The 21,334-nt window shown below is 35.3% G+C and overlaps 2 non-coding genes across 2 annotated transcripts; one reads left to right on the top strand and one right to left on the bottom strand.

The window, feature by feature from the left end:
* The first annotated feature begins 6,326 nt into the window (after positions 1-6,326).
* Trnak-cuu (transfer RNA lysine (anticodon CUU)) lies at positions 6,327-6,399 on the top strand. The gene has a single exon. It is a non-coding gene; the product is annotated as a tRNA-Lys (tRNA).
* A 703-nt stretch (positions 6,400-7,102) lies between these two features.
* Positions 7,103-7,175, bottom strand: Trnak-uuu (transfer RNA lysine (anticodon UUU)). The gene has a single exon. It is a non-coding gene; the product is annotated as a tRNA-Lys (tRNA).
* Between the last annotated feature and the right edge of the window lie 14,159 nt (positions 7,176-21,334).

Raw genomic sequence — 21,334 nt, 5'->3', positions numbered from 1 at the left:
TCAATTGAGTATGGAACGTGTGTCGATGGATACTTTTGAGCGCATTTTTGTATTCTTTGCAATTTAATTGCTGTTTATTGTTTGTGTGTTGTTTCGAGCGGTCCCTATAAGTATCATTTAGAGTCAGCATTTCAGCCTCACTGTGTAAGTCGACAGGCAGATTATCACACTCATTGTGTACCTCATTGATGTCAGACATTTTTACACAACCAGTAATTGTGCGAGGAGCAATGTTGTTGCGTTTGCAGGTGGTTCGTTTGTTTTGCTGATTGCGGAAGCCCAAATGCGAGCACCATAGTTAAAGACGCTCCGACCGATAGCTTTGTAAGTCACTGTGAGTGTCTCTTTTGCGCAGCCCCAGTCGCTACCCGCAATCTTTTTAAGTATGTTATTGCGCCTTTGTAATTTTTCTTTGTTGCTTCTTACCTGTTCTCCAAAATTGAGCATATTATCATAGGTAACACCTAGTAAATTGACTTCGGACATTACTGGTATTGTTGAATTGTTGACAGTGAGAACAACTTCAAACATAAAATATTGAGTTCCAATCCAGAATACTTTTCCTCCGAAAGGCACTGATTGACTGCTTTAAATTCCGCCTTATTACTGCAAAAAAATAAAAGCAAGTAAACCACAGTAACTTTCACCAACACCAGATAATCCAACCAGCCAGAATTTTCTATTCCGGAAAACCTAAGAAATGCAAATATGATTAACGTTTTCTTTCAAAAAGTCGACATTTTAACTTTTACATTTGCACCTTGTAACTTCCTGCATCTCAAAAATTGTCTGATATTAATTGAGAGGAAAACCATATTTCCAAAATTCAATATGGTTTTAACTACAAAATATCTCACAGACGCCTCATGTATTATACAGAATCAATTCTCGTAAAACCGATAAAAACTTACTTTACTGAGGATTCACTTATATTATCCAAGGCTTCGATTTACGATCGAATTATAAAAGAAAAAACATCAATCTGTAGGTTTTATTCACATCTTGCTTGTGGTGCGGCGACCTTTCTGAATCTACGCCATGGCTGTGGAAGCCCAAATGCGAGCACCGTAGTTAAAGACGCTCAGACCGATTGCTTTGTAAGTCACTGTGAGTGTCTCTTTTGCGCAGCCCGTCGCTACCAGCAATCTTTCTAAGTATGTTATTGCGCTTTTCTAATTTTTCTTTGTTGCTTCTTACATGTTCTCCAAAATTGAGCATTATATCATAGGTAACACCTAGTACTTTGACTTCGGACTTCACTGTTATTGTTGATAGTGAGGTGTGGGTCAAACTTGGCCTCCTTGCTACAGGTTTTAAACACAAGTTATACTTGATTTCTCGGCTGATAACTTTAGTTTTCTTGAATCTGGCCAGTCACGTTTCCTTCAATTTTATTCGGGGAAGTCAAAAGACTGATGAACACGGACATTAAGCTGGACCATATCACTATCCTGCGCAAGAAACCAAGAAACACTTGGGTCTCCACATGGACAGGTCAATTAACTTCTAATCAGAAGCAAAGCACATTTTGAAGAAGTGAAAAAAACAATATGGAATTAGATGTTGCACTCACTCCCAATAAACTGGGGCAATTAATTCTCAAGTCTCTGGTGCTAAGTCATGTCTTCTATTCGGCCGCTATTATCCAGTCTCCAATTTAAAGTCGTCCTCTAGCCATAAAATACTAAATTGTACAGTGAAGGCGAGCGAGTTTCTTCAGAAAAAGTTTATCGAACAACTTCAAACAAAAAATATTGAGTTCCAATCCAGAACACTTTTTCTCCGAAAGGCACTGATTGACTGGAACTCACTGCCCAATGCATAAAAAAACACTAAGCAATATCTTAGCTTCAAAGTTTAAATTATAAGAAACAACTTTTGGGGTTAAATCGACTAAACGTATTTTTTGTGTACACATAAGCTTTTATTTGTATGCTGTGGTATAAAAATTTGCACTGCCAAATTGATCTGTACATAGCTCGCTAATCATCAAACAGATTAATAAGAGAAATCAAAATTGCGCAATCAAGATTTAGGCTAATTTATGCCGTTTTGTAATAAATGATAATTTCTATTAATAATGCAGTTCAAGTTCTACTTTTGGTAAAGATGTTTTCAGAATTTTTTTCAACTGCCTTCAATGAAAGCTAACCTGAGCTCATCTGATCTCAAAAACCCGAATGAGAACAAATACAAAACAACCAAAATCAAATCGGAGAGGTAAATGGCCACTAGAAAACTTAACACTATGAAATGAAAATGAAATTTAATGTGTTCAATTAGCAGTGAACTGCTAATTGCGATTTCTCAGGTAGTAGTTTACACCACCTTTTAAACCGCGCTTTCAATTTGGTTTTCATCCGGTTTTGGTATTTTCGTTGGTTTCTTGTGGTTTATATTGGGTTCCTGTCTGGAGGAGGGAGGCAGGGAGGTTGGTTTGGATCGAATGCTTGGTTGAGGAGTGGAAGAACGGAGGGGGCGGGGGTGACAGCAAGGGTGTTTTAGAGGGAGTTTGGGAGAGGGAGTCGGGGAGAGAGTGAAGGAGTAGGGTCTTTAGAGAAGTGGATCGAAGGAAAAGACAGTGGATCGAAGGAAAAGAAAAAGAGTAAAGAAAAAGGAAAGAAGAGAGGCACCCCCAGTGCACCCCCGGCAGCCAGTCCCCCCTTTCAGGGAACCGGCAACCGGCTTGTGCGCTGGGAGTACGGTGACTTGTCATTGGTTTTGATGTTTATAGTGAGAAAGAGAGGCACTCTCAGTGCACAACCGGCAGCCAGCCCTCCCTTTCAGAGGACGAGCAGCCGGCACGTGCACTGAGAGTACAAAGGCTTGTAGTTTATACCTCTTATTGAGGCGGTTATTTTCGCCCTTGCGGGGGTGAGTGGTTGTTCCCAAGCGGTATCAAGGCCAGTATCAAGGCCTCAGCATGATTCCCGCGATCATGCTGCCCTCCCTTACTGGTGCCCTGGAGTTAGAGTGTGGGGCCAGCATCAAGGCCTCAGCATGATTCCCACGATCATGCTTACCTCCCTTACTGGTACCCTGGAGTAAGAGTTAGATCAGCTTCAAGACCTAGACTGATTCCCGTGATCAGTCTAGTCTCCCACACTGATCAGTCATCAGCAGTTTCGGTCCCTTCTTTCTGCTGTCTGTGGGGGTGTGCTGAACTAAAATAAGAACGAGAAAAGAAAAGAAGAAATGAGAAAAAAATAATAATAATAATAATAACATTTATAAATATAAAAATATATACATACATATATATTCAAAAAAAATAAATACATATATATATATATATATATATATATATATCCAAAAAAAGACTCTTGGGTGGTGTGGTTAGTGGTGTGGTTAGAACAATTCTAGTGAGAGTTACTTTATTTGATTGGTTGCTTTTGATCTTTATTTGTTACTTTATTTGTTTGGTTACTTTTATTTGTTTGGTTGTCACTTTTTCTATAATTTCGATGTAGCATCGTTTATTCTATATATACTTTTTCCGTTGTGTCATTTATTCTATATTTTGAGTTGTAGTGTTTTTTATTCGAAATAATAATAAAAAAAGAGAACCATGTTCGGTGCGAGGTGTTGTTAGAGTGTGGGTCAATATCGGGGTCACAGCATAATTCCCGTGATCATGCTGCCCTCCCTTACTGGTACCTTGGGGTTAGATCAGCTTCAAGACCTAGACTGATTCCCATGATCAGTCTAGTCTCCCACACTGATCTTTCTTGATGCCATGTCCATCAGTTCTTTACATATTAGGCATCTAGGTACACATTCATATATGTAAGCAAAAAAAAGGAAAACCTAACCAGAGTTTAGTCCGGGCAGTGTGTTTTTTTGAATTTTGCCCTAGGTTTGTTTTTATTCTTTTTCATTTTGAATGGCTTCAGCTAACGCCTCGAGTCATACCCCAAGACATCCGCATCCACCTTTGATTTGAAGTTTGTCCAAATTTTGTTTGTTTTTGTCCTTTTTCACTTTGGTTGGCTTCAGCTAACGCCTCGAGTCATACCCCAAGACATCCGCATCGACCTTTGTTTTGAATTTTGCCCTAATTTTGTTTGTTTTAATTCTTTTTCACTTTTAGTGGCTTCAGCTAACGCCTCGAGTCATACATACCCCAAGACATCCGCATCCACCTTTTGTTTTGAATTTTGTACAAATTTCGTTTGTTCTTGTTCTTTTTCACTTTGGTTGGCTTCAACTAACGCCTCGAGTCATACCCCAAGACATCCGCATCCACCTTTGTTTTGAATTTTGCCTTATTTTTGTTTGTTTTAATTTTTTTTTTGCTGTTGGTTTGTAGAAAGTCGATTTCGACACCCGAATCGCCAGCTAACTAGGGCGGCTCACTATATTTTCTCGCAATGTGATTGGTTGAGAGCTGATACCTTCAAAAACCCCTATTTCAACTTAAAACGAGCCATAGTGATACCTTTCAAGAACCCATATTTCGCTCGGCCAATCAGAGAGCGAGAAAATCAAGAACGCATAGAACAAGCGTTTCTGCAGCTAGGGAGCTTCCGAAGGCCGAGGTAACCTACTCGTACATTATTCAGACTCCGAGGTAGCTTGCTCGTACCTTACAGCTGCTAGAAGCTGCATAAACACCCATTCTACTCACTCCCGACCCCCCCCCCCCCGCCCCCCGATTGGCCGAATTAAATATGGGTTTTAGAAAATGTTGGGATACCTCAACTCAAGCTCAAAATAAGAGCTATAAGCTGTTTTGAGCTTATTATTAGCTAGCTTGAAGCTAGTTAGTTAACTTGCAAGGTTTGGTGGCCTTTAAAAAGGCCGTTTTGGGTTGGAGAGCTCATAGCTTTTTAAGCTCGCTCTCCTCTGATTCGCCTGGCGAGCTGGATGTCCTTGGGCATGATCGTAACTCGCTTGGCGTGGATGGCGCACAAAAGGACACTAACTTAACACTAATACCGGTGACGTCTCAGCAAATAGACGTACCAAAATATAGAATTTTCAACGAATCTGATTGGTCGAGAAATGTATAACACTACAATTTGTGCGTTCAATTAACCTAAGTTCGGCATCGCCTCAATCTAGATTCTATATTTTACCACATGTGGCATGTCTTGAGCCATGCATCAGCGGACCGCGGGACTTGATATGAAACTATCACGACCGAACCTGATATCCCTTTCCCCGCGAAATACTTTCTTTTTCGGCAACGCGATTTCTGAGCATATTTTATGAGTGCTTTATGGAGCAATCAGCCAATCGTAAAACAGTATTAACCGTTTCTCAATTCTGATTGGCCAGCAATAAAGTTTCTATATTTTGATACGTCTGCAATTTTTACTAGTACCAATGATTCAAGCAACAAGTACCAGTACCAATGGTTCAAGCAACAACAGGCCAGGCCTTTATTTGAAATTTTGGTACAGCTGCTTTGAACACTGGAACGACAAAGTATTGTAATTGTAAAACTAATGGCTCAGCGAAAACAATGTTTGTTTCAATACAGGAATCAACAATTGGGATTTCATAAACAACTTTAAAACTACATATTCCATTTCAAATCGCTTTTCAAAAACCACTTTGAGAAACGGCAGAGGAATGACACTTCTCAGCGTGTTTAACAAGACTCGATTCGAGCTGAAATTTTTTATCACAATATCGACATTCAAATGGCTTCTCTGAAGAAGTATGTCTTTGTTTGTGACTTGACAAACCCAGCTTCGATTTGAACTTGCTGCCACAAATGTCGCACTCGAGCAGTTCTGTATCTCGAAGTTTGTTCTTTGAGCTGTGAAGGTTAACTAAATGACGCTGCAAAGACTGAAAGGTTGAGAGGGATTTCGGGCACAAGTGGCAAGCGAACCTTCGCTGTTTCATCTGACCGGCTTCATCTTTTGCGCAGTGAAGTGCAGCATTGTATTTATTCGCAAAAGCTGAAAACAATCGGAGCATAATTTACTTTTAAAATTATGGGTCTGAACTTAACCACTGTGCGAGTATATGGTTGTACTTTTTGGGCTTGAGGGTGAGGATAGGGTCATTTCATGATTGCAGTAACCTGTTGAAATGCATCAATCGGAAAAAGGAGTCATTAAGAATCTACTGAAGGGAGGAGGTTTGGCACTTAAAATGTATCTTTTCCGGTATTGGGCCCTGGCACAGCCAAGATCAAAACTCAACCATCCAGAAGAATTACTTTGTTTCTTTTAATATTGAGCCAGAGGTTTACTGAAGTTAGAGTTGAGGAGTTAGAAATAGAAATATATCGCTTTATGGTGAGTCTTAACGGTCCGCGACATTAAACATGAGCTTTACGTATTTCAACTTTAACTGCTGCACTATAGCAAGCCCGGCTAGCTCAGTCGGTAGAGCATGGGACTCTTAATCCCAGGGTCGTGGGTTCGAGCCCCACGTTGGGCGTACTTTTTGTACTAAACAATTATCTCAATTTTATCACGCAGCTTAAATATTACAGACACCGCCGATAAATTAATAACTCACATTACGATTTTATCACACACATTACAGACAACCCGATAAATTGATAAATCGAACATATAAACAGAGTAGTCATATAAACAGAGTAGTCGAGAATATAAACAGAGTAGTCGAGAATATAAACAGAGTAGTCGAGAAACCAAAAACTCCTCTTTCAGGATTCTTGAAAAGTACGAATTGACCAAAAACTGCAGAACTGTCCAGTTTTTTCCAAAGAATAAGTGCCAATCCAAATGGAGTGACAGGTCACTGATCAGAAATTTTTCTAGGAAATGGAATAATTTGCCAATTGAAATCCGAAAAGAGAAAACTAAAAACAAATTTAAGGAAAAACTAAGCAGCGAAATGGTCAAACTGCATGAACGTGTTCCAATAGATAGACAAGTAAGAGGCTTTACGAAATTTTTCTACTGAAGTATAAAGACCAAACTATTCATATATTTACGAGGCGATTTTGAAAATGTAAATATTTAACCAAACGTTCTTGTTGTGGTTATAACTTTAAATTTACATTTTTGAAGATTAAAAAAAAATATCACATTATTATTTTAACAATTATATGACTATATTTAATGCCTGCTTTCAATTGATACTTAATGTCGAACTTAAAGACAATGAAAAATTCCGCCCCACAAGGGACTCGAACCCTTGACCGTTGGATTAAAAGTCCAACGCTCTACCGACTGAGCTAGCAGGGCTCCATTTAAGCAACGGCTACATGTGACATATTGCTAAAGAACTAAAGTATAGTTTGCTTCAACTTAAATAACAAGCACAATGCTACACAATTTAAACAATTTAGTGCAGCATCTTTCGAAAGACGGCTAAGTATTGTTTTTGTTTTCAGCTTAGTCGGCTAGATAGAGGCAAGATGCACACAGTTTGCGTTGTAAGAAATAATTAAACAAACAGACGGTTCCAGTCACTTCTCTTTCGTGTGGGAACAAAATTTGGCTCTTTCCCATTATAGCCCCCCCCCCCCCCCCCCCGTTTAGTGGTCAGATAACCTATAGCCCCCCATCATGGTAATTATACCATTAATGGGGGGCTATAATTTCATGGGGGGTTATAATGGGAAAGACCCCAAAATTTTGTTTTGTTTCACGGTCCACGCACCCTTTAGTGGGTTCATATTTGCAACTTTAAACCCTAAAGTGCCGGTGTGTCATATTTTTACAAAAATGATTTAATATTTAGTGATATGTAATTACGGAGTGGATGTACAAACGGAGAATATCCGCCCATTTTTATATTAGATGTCAGAGACTAGCCAAAACATGTTATCTGACAGGTACAATTCGGATCTAACCTAATTCAACTGACCCTAATCAATAGAAAATTACATTTTCCTAGTTGAGACCAGACTTTTTTTTCTCGACTAGGGTACTCTAAGTTTTTAATTGGATCTTATCAACAATCTACCCCTTTTGCATAATAGCGATATAATTAAATGCGATGACAAAAACAGGGTTTGAGTAAATCAATTCCATCAAAATAATTTATTTTCGGTCTTTTCGAATGTCCAAACAACCAGAACACGTGTTGACTGTTTTCAGCAAGCCGTCTATTCCTTATACTTACGCATGAACTCAAGGTGAATGGTTATCACAGAAGGTCAATCATATGACGATCTTGATGATTGAGGACCGTTAAAAATTAAAAAAAAACTTCAAAAGCCATGAAAATTTCAAGTTTTTCTTATGCAGATTGTTTGCGAGAGCGGTTTTAATCAAAACTATTGGTGGCCAAAAAAGATTAGAAGAAAAGATATTCACCAGCCAAATACAAAAAATATCTATACAAAAAACTACGAAATGATATAGGAAAAATCTTATTCCTAGGGGCACCCGATTGCTCCTAGGAATTCAAAATATAAACGGAATTAAACAGATTTAATAAATTTACTATTGAGTCAATTTGGTGGGGAAAACACAAAGGTTTGCAGTTACGAACATGGAAAAATGAAAGAGTGAACTGAATAAAGAAGGTAGTTGAACAGTTCCTTTGTAAGTTTATTTAGGATGAGCCGTCGTATAATAGGGTGCTTTAAAGTTCCTGCTGTTAGAAGCTGTCAAATAAATACCCTAGAACAAAAGGCGGCATTTTCATCAATTTAAAGAGCAATAGACACAAAATATAACACTCAACTTGATCAATTTAATTTCATCCGTTCACCTTTCAAAGTAACCGAAAACTTCGATGGCAAGTTTAGTTCACCATAAATCGAATATGAAGAAATCTTAAACTTTGAAGGTGACCTTATATTAAAAGAGCTCTTCTTTTTTTATTCAGTAGTAGTAAATCACCTTCACTATTCTTTTTTGTGGAATTTCCAATAATCTGGCAGATTAATCTCTTGAAAAACACTAGGCAATAAAAAATTTTCTATCGTTTCTATCGTAAAACTAACCAGATTCTCGCTTGAACTTAAAGAAAAACAATCGATAAACCTAGTATATTTCAGTGATTTTAAAATTTTTTTTGAATTTTCGAAACAGGTAAGCTACAGCGTTTCAAAATTCACAACTCCAGACATCTAGTGTCCCAGACATGCTAAAAAACCGACATGATTTATTTTCCAGAAAATTCGATAGCTTTTTTGACAAATATTTCTTCGAAGCGGTTTTTAATTTGCTGAACACCTTACTTGCAGAGCTAAAATAAAATAATGGAAGAAACTCAAGTATTGAACGGAAACAAAATTTACATGCATAGAAAAATTCTGGGGTACCAACAAATAATGTTTTTTTGCGTTTTAAAGAAGGAAAACTGTTCAATATTCAACATGGCGTAGGATATTAGGCGAGACCTCGATAGGGCGAAAGGAAATTTTGTGACCAGTAGATGAAAAAACTGTTCACTTTTGATCAGTTTCCGTGTGCAAAAGTACAGTTTTTGTGGAAAACGTGCGTACATTAAAACACATGAGGATAGTATTTCAGGAAGTACTTGAGGCTATGAAGAACCCAAGTGTCACCAATTTTATTTGCAGGACAATGAGCTCGAAAATAGAGTGAGAAATTTTATGATATTGAGCATTGTAGTTTAGGTTCATCACCCATTAAAGCCAGCAATATTATGGAATTTTTTGCACCCCTCAAATTTTATATATAACGCAACACAATTTTTAATTAGGTTCTTTACTACTTTTGCCAAACTCCTTTCCGCAGATTTGCAGAAACGATGCAATAGTTGCAAAAAATACTTTTCTAAAAACACAATTAAAGACGTGTTAGTCATGTAAGGACAATTGTTAGGGACATCGAGTACTTTATAGCGTCAAGTGGATACTGAAGTACTGTCTTCAAGTCTTTTAATTGGTCTACGAAAGTTTTCCAGAGAAATTCAATGAACATTTTCGCTTAACGGCTACAAAATTTTCTTTCGCCTAATCGAGTTCTAACCTAATATGCTCAGCCATAAATGTTAAATATTGAACAAAGTTTTCTGACTTTTTTACGCAATCTTTTACCAATCACAACAGCGATATGATATGCTACGTTTTGTCGTTACAGTATTTTCAGTGTTAATTAGTTTTGGTAACTTTAAATCTAAGGAATGCCAAATATTTCGAGCAAAACTTTTCGATAAGAATTGAGGTCAAAACGCCGATAAGAATTGAGGTCACAACCAGGTCACAATAATATCTACCAACACCGCCATTTTATAAACATTTTGCTTTTAAGGTTGATACCTATGCGAATATGCATGAAACTTAACGCATGATATCTAAGCAAAAATTTCAACAAGGTTGATGACGAAAAGAAATTCAACCGTACTTATTTTAAAAGTGAGTGAAAACATAACGGTACCACAAAAACTTATGTATCGTACAATTATTTTCAATGAGCCCCAAGACTACAGGAAAAAATTCTGGTTTTGCATTATTTCTGACACTGTTAGAAAAAAATTAAAACTAAGTCAGTTCGTGGAGCGCAAACACCTTGCAATTTTATTTTGGTACCACTGAACAATTTTTTGAGTTTTTAAAAAGCAGGATTAAACAAATTGCAATACTAAGATTTACCACAGAACCACCTTAAACATAGTCAGCACTGTTTAAAAACAGCTACCCTAATTTTTTAGTATAGGTAACCAAAAAACACAAAATTAAGTAAAATGATACAAAGTAATAAACATAACTGGTAGATTACCAGAAAATAGCAGCAAAAGCTTTGTAGATCTGCAGTCTCGAAAAGATATTAAAAGAAACAGACCAAACAAAATCTTTATGATAAAATGTTGAGATGTTGAAAATAGGTATAACTTATTGCTGCTTCTATTAGCTGCTCTCAGATAATCTTCACTCACTTGACCTTACCTTATCCTAATAAAGTAAAGTCAATTTCAGAGTGCGGAAGTCATTAACACAAAATTACTGAACATTTTATGAAACCAAATAGTGCCAAAACAAAAAAAGATCAACTAATCACAGAGATCTGAACACTTGCAGCTATATACAAATAGAACCATCAACTTTTTATAGCATGTGAAAAGAAGAACCACAAAATTAAAATCAGCAGTTCAATTAGGGCAAGTGAAAAAATTCTCTCAAAGGACTTGATTCTCTCAACTTGAAAACGACTTGCTTTCCACTTTTTTACAATGGCCCCACTAAAATCGCGACTGCAAAATGACTGCTCTCTCACCTCAAAAACCAGAAATGTGTAAATAAACTGAAAACCATACAGCACACCAACAAAATCGGAAAATATTTGTTTGTAAAAAGGGGAGAGAGCCTAGAGAAAAAAGTTTGAGCAGCCGACAGCGTTTATCAAAAAAATGAGCAGAATGAAACTTGTCAAAACTATTAATTTAAAACTATTAGATTCAAAGAAAATGATTTTCGCAACATTTCGAATGGAAAATTAATCAGGTCCAATAAAAATCGGCTTCAACTCTGCAAAATTTATAGTTATCAACAAGAATTTTTAGCACAAGCAGAAATTTATTTTAAATTGACACTCTGTCATCTTATGCCACAGTTTGCTTTCAATGTCATGAGCATCTAAGGGTTTGATAACTATGCGAATGTGCAGTGAACAGAGCTAAAATCTCAATATTGTTTATGTCCAAAAGACATAGAACAAGCATTTTTATTAGCCCGCAGGGTGCAGGAAAAATTATTGTTTTTTGCATGATTTTTGACACACAATTAGAAAAAGATTAAAACTACGCGCGTTCGAGGAGCGCTAAAATGATGCATTTTATTTTCGGCGCTCGTGGCAATTTGCCGCATCTTTTTAGAAACAAGGATTAAAAATCGCAATACCTTATTCTTTGGGTATTTATTCTCTCTCTCAAAAACCAGATAACTGTTTGGATCATTATTCGTTACTCGTTATTCTTTAAAAGTAGTTTAAGACCAATTAAACACCGAAAATTACTTACTCCTCTCTTTTTAGTACATCGGCGTGGCTAATATAACAGCCCAGGCAATTTGACTTTGCATTCACATCAAAAACAAAAACAATTCAAAAACACGACAACCTTAAAAACTAATTTCGAAAACGGACAGCACTCGAAATCAAATGTCTCAAGATTGTAAAAAAGGGGAGATCATCTTAACAAAATTGAGCAGCCGCCAGGTCTCACAAAAATGAACCAAATGAAACAATTGAAAAATATTGACTAAAACCATTAGACTCAAGGAAAATAAATTTTGCAATACTCGAGATGGGAACAAACACAACGATCAATGTCGAAAAAGATTAGATAAGAAACGAGTATCGAAAACGGTAGCTAAACCGAATCACAGTTTTTATATTGAAATTGTGAGATTACTTCTACTTATTTCAGATTAACATATCGATTAACAACAAAAGCAGAAAAAAGAAAAAGAATTGAGCAGAAATTTAAAAAAGTATCGATTATCCGAAGAACTTTGATTATACTACGTCCTTGCAGCATTAGCTGCTCATGAATAAGGTTAAATTGAAAAGATCTGTATAAAGACTTTTCCAAGACTTTATAATCATAACTTGAATTCACACTTGGTTTTTTTGCCGATCTGCTCACATGTGGCTTATCTTAATCCCATGGCTAAATTGATCAGATCAGCAGAAAAATTTTTTTTAGAAGATAGAAAAAAAATTTCCAAAGTTTTTTATATGTAAGCCTTTTCCTAGTATGCAGTCATCTATTACAAGCAACGCTTGCCTTAATAAATAAAAGTGGACAAATCGAACTCAATCCTGGGCTGCTCTCGACTCAAAAGGACGTGTATGAATTTTGAAAAACATATCAGACAACTTTGAAAAATTCCACTTAACTGCTCGTAGCATAACTAAATAAATAGTAACCAGTGATATTGGGAATAATTGTATATCTGGATTAACAGAAAAACGGCTTGAGTGACTGAATCGTCATAAAAAAACTCAATTATTTCGGAAAAGATCGAGAAACAGGCAAAGGGGAGGAGCACTTCTTTTAATTCCAAATAAGTTCCACGGTTAAGTAAGAACAGGTTTATACCAGCAAATTCAAAAATTTGAAAGCATGTGGGTAGAAATTAAATTAGGGGAACAAGCAAGCATTGTTTAACATTGAGTAATGTCCCAAAAAAACTCGGTGATCTTCTGGACTAGTTGACAGTAAACATTATTGAAAACAAGCCATTAACTCTAATGGGCGACTATAATTTTGTCTCTGCAAAAATAAAGAAACTTTCTCTGCAAAAATAAAGAAATTTGAAACCTTAAGATTTAAATCCAATAAATGTTGACAACCTCACAAAAATCCTAAGCGACATTAATAGCTGCCACTTTCGACTCATTGAACTGTAGTGCTCATTTGGCTCAACTACTCAGTTCTTGCAAAAAACAGGACAGGCTCTTAATTGAATGTGAATGGATTACTTTTGGGAAAAACAAAAGCACCTTAGGTTCAACTTTTCAAAATTATTTTTGCTCTTTTCAAAAACAGCTTATTCAAACATCCACATCTGAGCGTCTAAACCGGAATTTAATTAATAAAGTTAGAGATTGCAGTAAAACAGTCACATTATTAAAAGTTTGAAACAAATCATTCGGTAAACTTATAACAGAGAAGAAAAGAGCAAATCTATTGAATTATAAATATTGCAGGCTAGGTGACGTTATTCAAGATCCTCCATCTTTAAAGCAAATTTTCAATCAAGTTGAAAATAAAAACTACCTTTATTCCCTTACAAAATAAACAAAGTCTGCTGAACCCATCTAAACCTTCAGGACCGACAACATTGCCAGCATGGGCTTTCAGTGATGCTGCGGAAGTTTTAGCAAGACCACTCACAGAACTATTCAACGCTTACCTTACCTCAGAATAGAAATTATCCAATAAGATTACCCTGTAGAGAAAAGAGAAACGGATAATTCAACTAATTGTAGACCAATTTCTATTACAACTGTTTTGAAACCACACAAAGCAAAGATGGAAGATTATTTGCATGCAAAAAAACTATTATCAGCAGAATTTGGTTTCCGGAAATATTCGAGCGCGTTAAAAAAAACTGACTGAGAACCAGTTTACTACACGTGCTCTGCTTGATCTCTAAAGCCTTCGACTCAATAAATCATACTATACTATTTAAAAAAAATGAAATGCCTAGGATTCAATGATCCATCAGTAAAAATTTTGGTAGCAATTAGAAGTTTAGAATTTGCTCTAGAAGACGAGCATTCAATAATTACCCAGCATTCATTAGACCAAATGAAATCTCGTTACCTAGCTTTAACTGCTATAAACATCAAAGTGAAATTTTTTTCCATCAAACAGTTAGTAGGAGCAAGCACTACGACAAAAGCCTAATCCAAAGAAGTCTTGAAGTTTTGAACAAGTTACCTAGGAACAAGATATGAACAAGTCCTGAAAAACAATGCAAAGAATTGAATGAAAAACTCAGAACTACTGTCCATCAGATCACTTGAACAATGACAGCCAAAACAAAAACAAAACTAAACGTTGAGAAACTAAAGGAATGAAAGAAATTGAACAATACAATTATCGCTAAAACTCTTGAAAATTGTACCATCAAGGCCCAATTTGAACTCTTCAAATATACCCATTAACCCACGCAGAAGCCTTGCACTTTATTTGCCAATAAAGATAGAAAAAATATAGAAAAATGACAAAAACTTGGAAGCTCCTTAAGTTTACTTAAGCTCCTTTTTTCACAAAATTAGGCCAAATTTGTGTCTTTCAAATCTGCCCAGTAACCCATCCGCAAGATCTAAATAAGTTTTATGGGCCCGTAAATACCGGGAAAAAATCGAAAACAATTGCAAATTTTACTGAAATATTGCTAACTTTGGAAATATTAACTTCTTCAGAACCATTTTATTGTCCTCAAAGGCTATCCAGTAACCCAAATTCAAGCATTTAAAAGTTAAATTGGCTAATAAAGACCGATATAATCGGAACATAAAAATTTTCAGATAATTTTAAAAAAAACTTCAAATTTCATCAAAAAAATTAAAAAATTCATGTTAAAATGTTTAAAACCTTTCCATTGCCCCAAGCAACTATGCAGTAACATAATATCAAACCCAATAGGAGGTTATCTGGCCACTGAGGCAAGAAAAAGTGAACAAACGAAACATTTTCAAGAAAAATCCAGCAAATGAAAAGTTTTATTAAAGCAGTAGTAAAACTTGTCTATTATAATGTTAAAAACCATTTCAATGCCCCATTTCAATTTGTACAACCATAGTAAAAAAAAGCTAAAATTCGTGCTATTCAAATCTTTAAGACCATTCAATTGCCACACAAAACTGCAGTAACCTATCATCAAAGCTTAGAGTAGGTTGTCTGGACCAGGAGGCGCGAGAAAATCAATAAATGGCAAAATTTCAATTTGAAAAAAATTGCTTAAGTTCGTGTTATTAAAATCTTATGAACCATTCCATTGACCCAATCAACTATGCGTTAACATTATCAAACACTGGAGGAGGATCTTTGGCCACAGGGGATAGAAACTTGAAAACAAATTTCCTAAAAAAATAGAAAAATCCGTCTATTTTTGCAGTACCAAAACATATGGCTCACAAAATGGTCATAAACAGTAATAATGTCTTCAAAACAACTTAATCAATTTTGACAAGCGTCAATTCAGAAATAATTAAACAAAAACTCAAAAATGACGAAAAAACGTGAAAAATTGCAACATTTTGGGCTTTAAAACTCAGGAAAAAGACCATTTAACCTTAAATTAAGGCCTTCACAGCAGCTGCACCACTCTCAGCACTACTAAAATCATCTAAGGGCCTCTAATGAAACTTGATGTCCGCTGAGCTTTACCTGTTTTGAAAGCTTAAAGTCCTTGAAAAAGGTGTGAAAACATTACAAAAAAAAACAGCCGAAAGACTCCGGAATCGACTCCAATTAAGAGATTATCAGGGGGAAAAAGCAAACTACAAAAAGATTTTCTTGGAACGTTTCTGTAATATAACTTCAGAAGGATTTTATTTGATAGCTCGTCAAATGAATCTAAATTTTGTTCAACAACTATTCATCGAACGGTGGGATAAATATAACCGATGATATATCTCAAAGGAGAGGAGAATCGAGCAAAAAGAAAATCAAAAACAAAACGTAAAAATGTAAATTTTTTTCATTATTTTATGAAAAAGACAGAAACTCAATAACTTTTTTCAGCAAACCTCAGCAAAACAATTCCTGTGTATGTATAGAGCACCTAAGCGATACCCAAACCCACTGTAAAACACTAAAAAAGGAGATGTGCTATCAAACCTTTAATTGTTGATCATGTTAACCTCAAAGCTGTCAACAACTCTAAGTAAACAGTTAAATATGAACAAATCATTGAAAGGCAGAAAAAATAAAGCAAAATGGTTAAAAAGCAGCAAAATTAAGCGAAAAAACCTTTAAAAATAGATTATTTAAATTTCTTAAAAACAAACTTAAACTGATATTGCCGAAATAAAAAAGCCACAGGAACCAACGCAAGAGCAAATTTCAACAAAAATGTAACACGGGACACTGAAAACGAAAAAGATGACAAAACCCACAAAAAAGTCTGAAACGGCAACATCCTAAAAAAAGCTCAAGATTGCATATAAAACACCTGTATATGATTGCGATGGTCAAAAATGCTCTCAAACGTATAGGAACTTCTAATTATGGTTAAAAAAACACCTAACCCAAAATAGTCAAGTACAAACTGAAAAACTGCTTCGAAAAAGCCAAAGGGGATCAAAAATCTTTCGCTCGCTCAGCAAAAATTTTTTTCACACCTACTTTTATCACTCTCTCAAAAACGCGATTTGAACGAAATTCACTCTCTTCTCTTCAATTCGTTCAGCCGTTTGACCTAAATAATTAGTTATCGTATGCAACATTGACTTTTACATTCTGTTTTACATACACTCAAAAACCTAGTAGGAGGTTATCAGGCCACTGAGGCAAGAAAAACTGAACAAAAGAAACATTTTCAAGAAATCCAACAAACGAAAAAAGTTTTATTAAAGCAGTAGTAAAACTTGTCTATTGTAGTGTTGAAAACCATTTCAATGCCCCTATAAACTATACAATAAACTACAATTGCAGACTAGAGATAGTTGCAAGGCCCCTGAGGCTGGAGAAACTTAAAAACAAAAAAATTAAAACAACTTGAAAAAAATTGCAAGGTTTAGTGAAAAAACGCTAAAATTCGTACTATTCAAACCTTGAAGACCATTCAATTGCCACAGAAAACTATGCAGTAGCCTATCATCAAAGCTAAGAGTAGGCTGTCAGGACCAGGAGGCGATATATCTCAAAGGAGAGGAGAATCGAGCAAAAAGAAATAAATCAAAAACAAAACGTAAAAATTCTGTAATTTTTTTCATTATTTTATGAAAAAGACAAAAACTCAATAACTGTTTTCAGCAAACCTCAGCAAAACAATTCCTGCCCAATATTTTGGGCTTAAAAGCTCAGTAAAAAGACCATTTTACATTAAATTAAGGCCTCCACAGCAGCTGCACCACTCTCAGCACTACTAAAATCAGCTAAGGGCCTCTAATGAAACTTGATGTCCGCTGAGCTTTACCTGTTTATCTCGTTTTGAAAACTTAAAGTCATTGAAAAAGGTGTGAAAACATATTACAAAAAAACATAGCCGGAAGACTCCGGAATCGACTCCAATTAAGAAATTATCAGGGGAAAAAGCAAACTACAAAAAGATTTTCTTGGAACGTTTCTGTAATTTATAACTTCAGAAGGATTTTTATTGGATAGCTCGTCAAATGAATCTAAATTTTGTTCAACAACTATTCATCAAACGGTGGGATAAATACAACCGATATACAACGGATATATCTCAAAGGAGAGGAGAATCGAGCGAAAAGAAATAAATCAAAAACAAAACGTAAAAATTCTGTAAATTTTTTTTATTATCTTATGAAAAAGACGAAAACTCAATAAATGTTTTTAGCAAACCTCAGCAAAACAATTTCTGATGATGTATAGAGCAACTAAGCGACACCCAAACGCACTATAAAACACTAAAAAGAAGGAGATGTGCTATCAAAACCTTTAATTTTTGCTCATATTGACCACAAAGCTGTCAACAACTCTTAAGTTAACAGTTAATTATAAAAAAATCATTGAAAGGCAGAAGAAATAAAGCAAAATGGTTGAAAACAGAAAAATTAAGCGAAAAAATCTTTAAAAATAGATTGTTTAAATTTCTTAAAAACAAACTTAAACTGACATTGCCGAAATAAAAAAGCCACAGAAACCAACGTAAAAGCAAATTTCAACAAACATGTAACACGGGACACTGAAAACGAAAAAGATGACAAAAACCACTAAAAAGTCTGAAACGGCAACATCACAAAAAAGCTCAAGATTGCATATAAAACACCTATATATGATAGATAGGAACTTATATATAAACGTATAGGAACTTGTTATTATGGTTTAAAAAAACCACCTAACCCAAAATAGTCAAGTACAAACTGAAAAACTGCTTCGAAAAAGCCGCAAGTGATCAAAAATCTTTCGCTCGCTCAGCAAAAAACTTTTCACACATACTGTCGCTCTCTCAAAAATGCGATATGAACGAATTTCACTCTCTCTTCTCTTCAATTCGTTAAGCCGTTTGACCTAACCAAATAGTTTTCGTATGCTGCAATGACTTTTACATTCTGTTTCAAATACACTCAACAAAATCATCGATCAAAAAAGGCGCTACACCAATACTTCTCTTCGAGTCGTAAAAGACAGAGCACCAATACAATCCAATTCTTTGATTGTAAAAAGACAGAGCATCATTACTGTTTTCCTGAAGCGAAAACTGATAAAATTTTTACTGATAAAAAAGTTTACAGAATAGTTTCTCTCAACTTTTAACAAAGAGACAGACAGTGAACACAAGAAGAAATAAAATTCCATCAGTAATTTAAAATTTTTATCTGTAAAAAATTGGTCACATTCATTGTAGGTAGTAGTGTTTAAAAAAGGCTATCCAGCCACTACTGTATAAAAATACAGCAAAAAGTCTGGATGGACTTTTTTTCATTAATATATAAACATCAATTAAAATCGCAACCTTTGCTATATTTTTTACACAGTAGTGGTTGGATAGCCCCTTTTTAAACACTACTAAAACATGAGCAGGCTTTTATCCACTGACGTCATAAAACAAAAAAGTTCATGCCATTAAATAGTCTCAAGATCTATAACTTGGCTGTCTCCTGTTTAATTTTCATTTTCGCCCCTCTGGGCTTCATCTTTCTAGCCAAAATTAGGTAGAAACGAGCCAATGAGCTGCGAGTCACAGCACTGTCGAATCTTTGTGACTTTAATGTACGTGTTTCACCTTTGAACTGAAACAAAAAATTATGCAGACCGAAAAAACAAGCCGAACAAAAACTATACCTCGCCAAAAATGAGCGGTAAATACCAAATCGATGAAAAAACTAGTCTGAAGAAAGACTTGTTAAACTTTAAAAATCGATACCAACCCCTAGAGCAGTTCGGACATGAATAGGGTTTCAGGTCAAAATGTGTGAACAAATGTCTCTGTAAACTCTCGTTACACGCCTTCTTCATCCCACATAACGGACATCGAAATGACAAATGCTTTTTCTTGTGACTCATAAAGGTCGTGATTCTTGCAAACATTTTGCTGCAGGCGTGACAATAAAGTATTTTCCTCTGAATGGGGTCAAATTTTGCTGCAATGCCATTGGTGCTGTTTAAAATTTTTCCACATTGAATGCAAATAATTGAGTTTGTTTGAGGGTGTTTGAATGTTGATATGTGCACTATAGGTTCTCGGTCGGTAGGGATAGATATAGAATCAATTGCATCGTTTAGACTGCTGTCTTTTTTCACGCATTGGTACTTGTTTAAAAGGAAAACGCGTTCTCTGACGGGGTAAAAACGATTTGTAGTAGACATCAAACTAACCTGAAAGAGCCACTTTGGTCACATTTGAGAATGCGCCTGTTGATCTATCATAATTCTGATCGAGTTCAAGCTGTTTTACTTTCAACAAGATACATACGTCTTCAAATTAACCAGAAAAACAGATTATATTTCTGAAACTTTCTGTTATGCTAAACAACAACGGCTCAGAATGTTCCAACATACTTCTCCAGTTAGTCGAAACCTTCTCGTTGTTCTCAGACGAAAAATTCTTTTGACTGTCAATTTTTCGAAGCTAAAATTAAGCATTTTTTCCATAACAACCTAGATTACGTTTTTATTTTGAAAAAAATCAACAATTAAGCTCTACCATGCTAATGTAAATTTGCCAGATGAAAAACCCATTGCGTTGTCAATTATTTTGCAATACAATACAGATTTTTACCGCAAATTAAAGTTCGAAAAGAGAACAGCACCAGTTGAAACTAATGTCGGGTTTCTTCTTTTTGGCAAGATTAAGCTATTTCAATTCAAGTGTCCTGTATTCGCACAATTTAAAAATTTGTACCATTCACAGCACAACAAACAAAGGGATTTTAACTGTCGTTCAATGTTTACTCAACAAATCGAAGAAAAAGTAAAGTTTTTCAAAAAAAAATATTTTTATAACTGAAAAACGGACGTTTTGTATAACAATTAAATCACGCGGATTCTGGTGTATGTCGATATCACGTTTCAATCAATTTTGGATCAATTGGAGAAAGTGTTTAAACGATAACCAGCAATCATCATTTAAATGGAGCAGTGTTGAAAAACAAATCTTATTTCTCCGTTATTTCTCCAATATTATTTTCTGATGCTGTGAAATGTTTCCTTATGTGGTCAATTCAACTAAGAGTCAAATGGAACGCTTAACTTCCTGGTTGACATGGTTTTGGAAAGTATTCTGCAGTAATTATGACAAATATGTTTTTCTACTTCACTAAAATTAAACATTTATTTGAAATGCAAACATTGAAAGAACTCACAAAGACACTTTCTGCTGATAAAAACAGGCCTAGCATTTTGTCTCTAAAATAATAAAAGCTCCTTTTGCGGGATATGAAACTTCACCTGTGTAAGAATGTAAAGATACGCAGAAAAATTGCGGAATTTAACACTAAGAACTAAAAGCGCAGACGGTCTAGTTTCATCAAGGAGACCAACCAATCATATTTGATAAACAAAAGGTAGCTACATAAAAAAAATGAATATGCATTTGGTTTCTGCAACCTTCGAAAATTCTGCTTTTAGAGACAAGAAATTTTGGCCTTTAAATTCAAGCAAAATCATGGTCTATTTGAGTCTGGAATGACATCGAAAAATCTCTTCAAAAGTTTACGTATCAAGATTCATTAAAACCAATGCTCAATATCAATATTCACAAAACCAAAAATGTACGTGTCAAAATTCATTTTCAGTTTTTGTATTTATGCAGCTACCTTTTGTTCATCAAATATGATCA

The sequence above is a fragment of the Convolutriloba macropyga genome, chromosome 3 (genome assembly GCF_964194025.1).
Source record: "Convolutriloba macropyga chromosome 3, txConMacr16.3, whole genome shotgun sequence".
NCBI classification, from domain to species: Eukaryota; Metazoa; Xenacoelomorpha; order Acoela; family Convolutidae; genus Convolutriloba; species Convolutriloba macropyga.
This window is presented reverse-complemented; position numbering and strand designations above follow the sequence as displayed.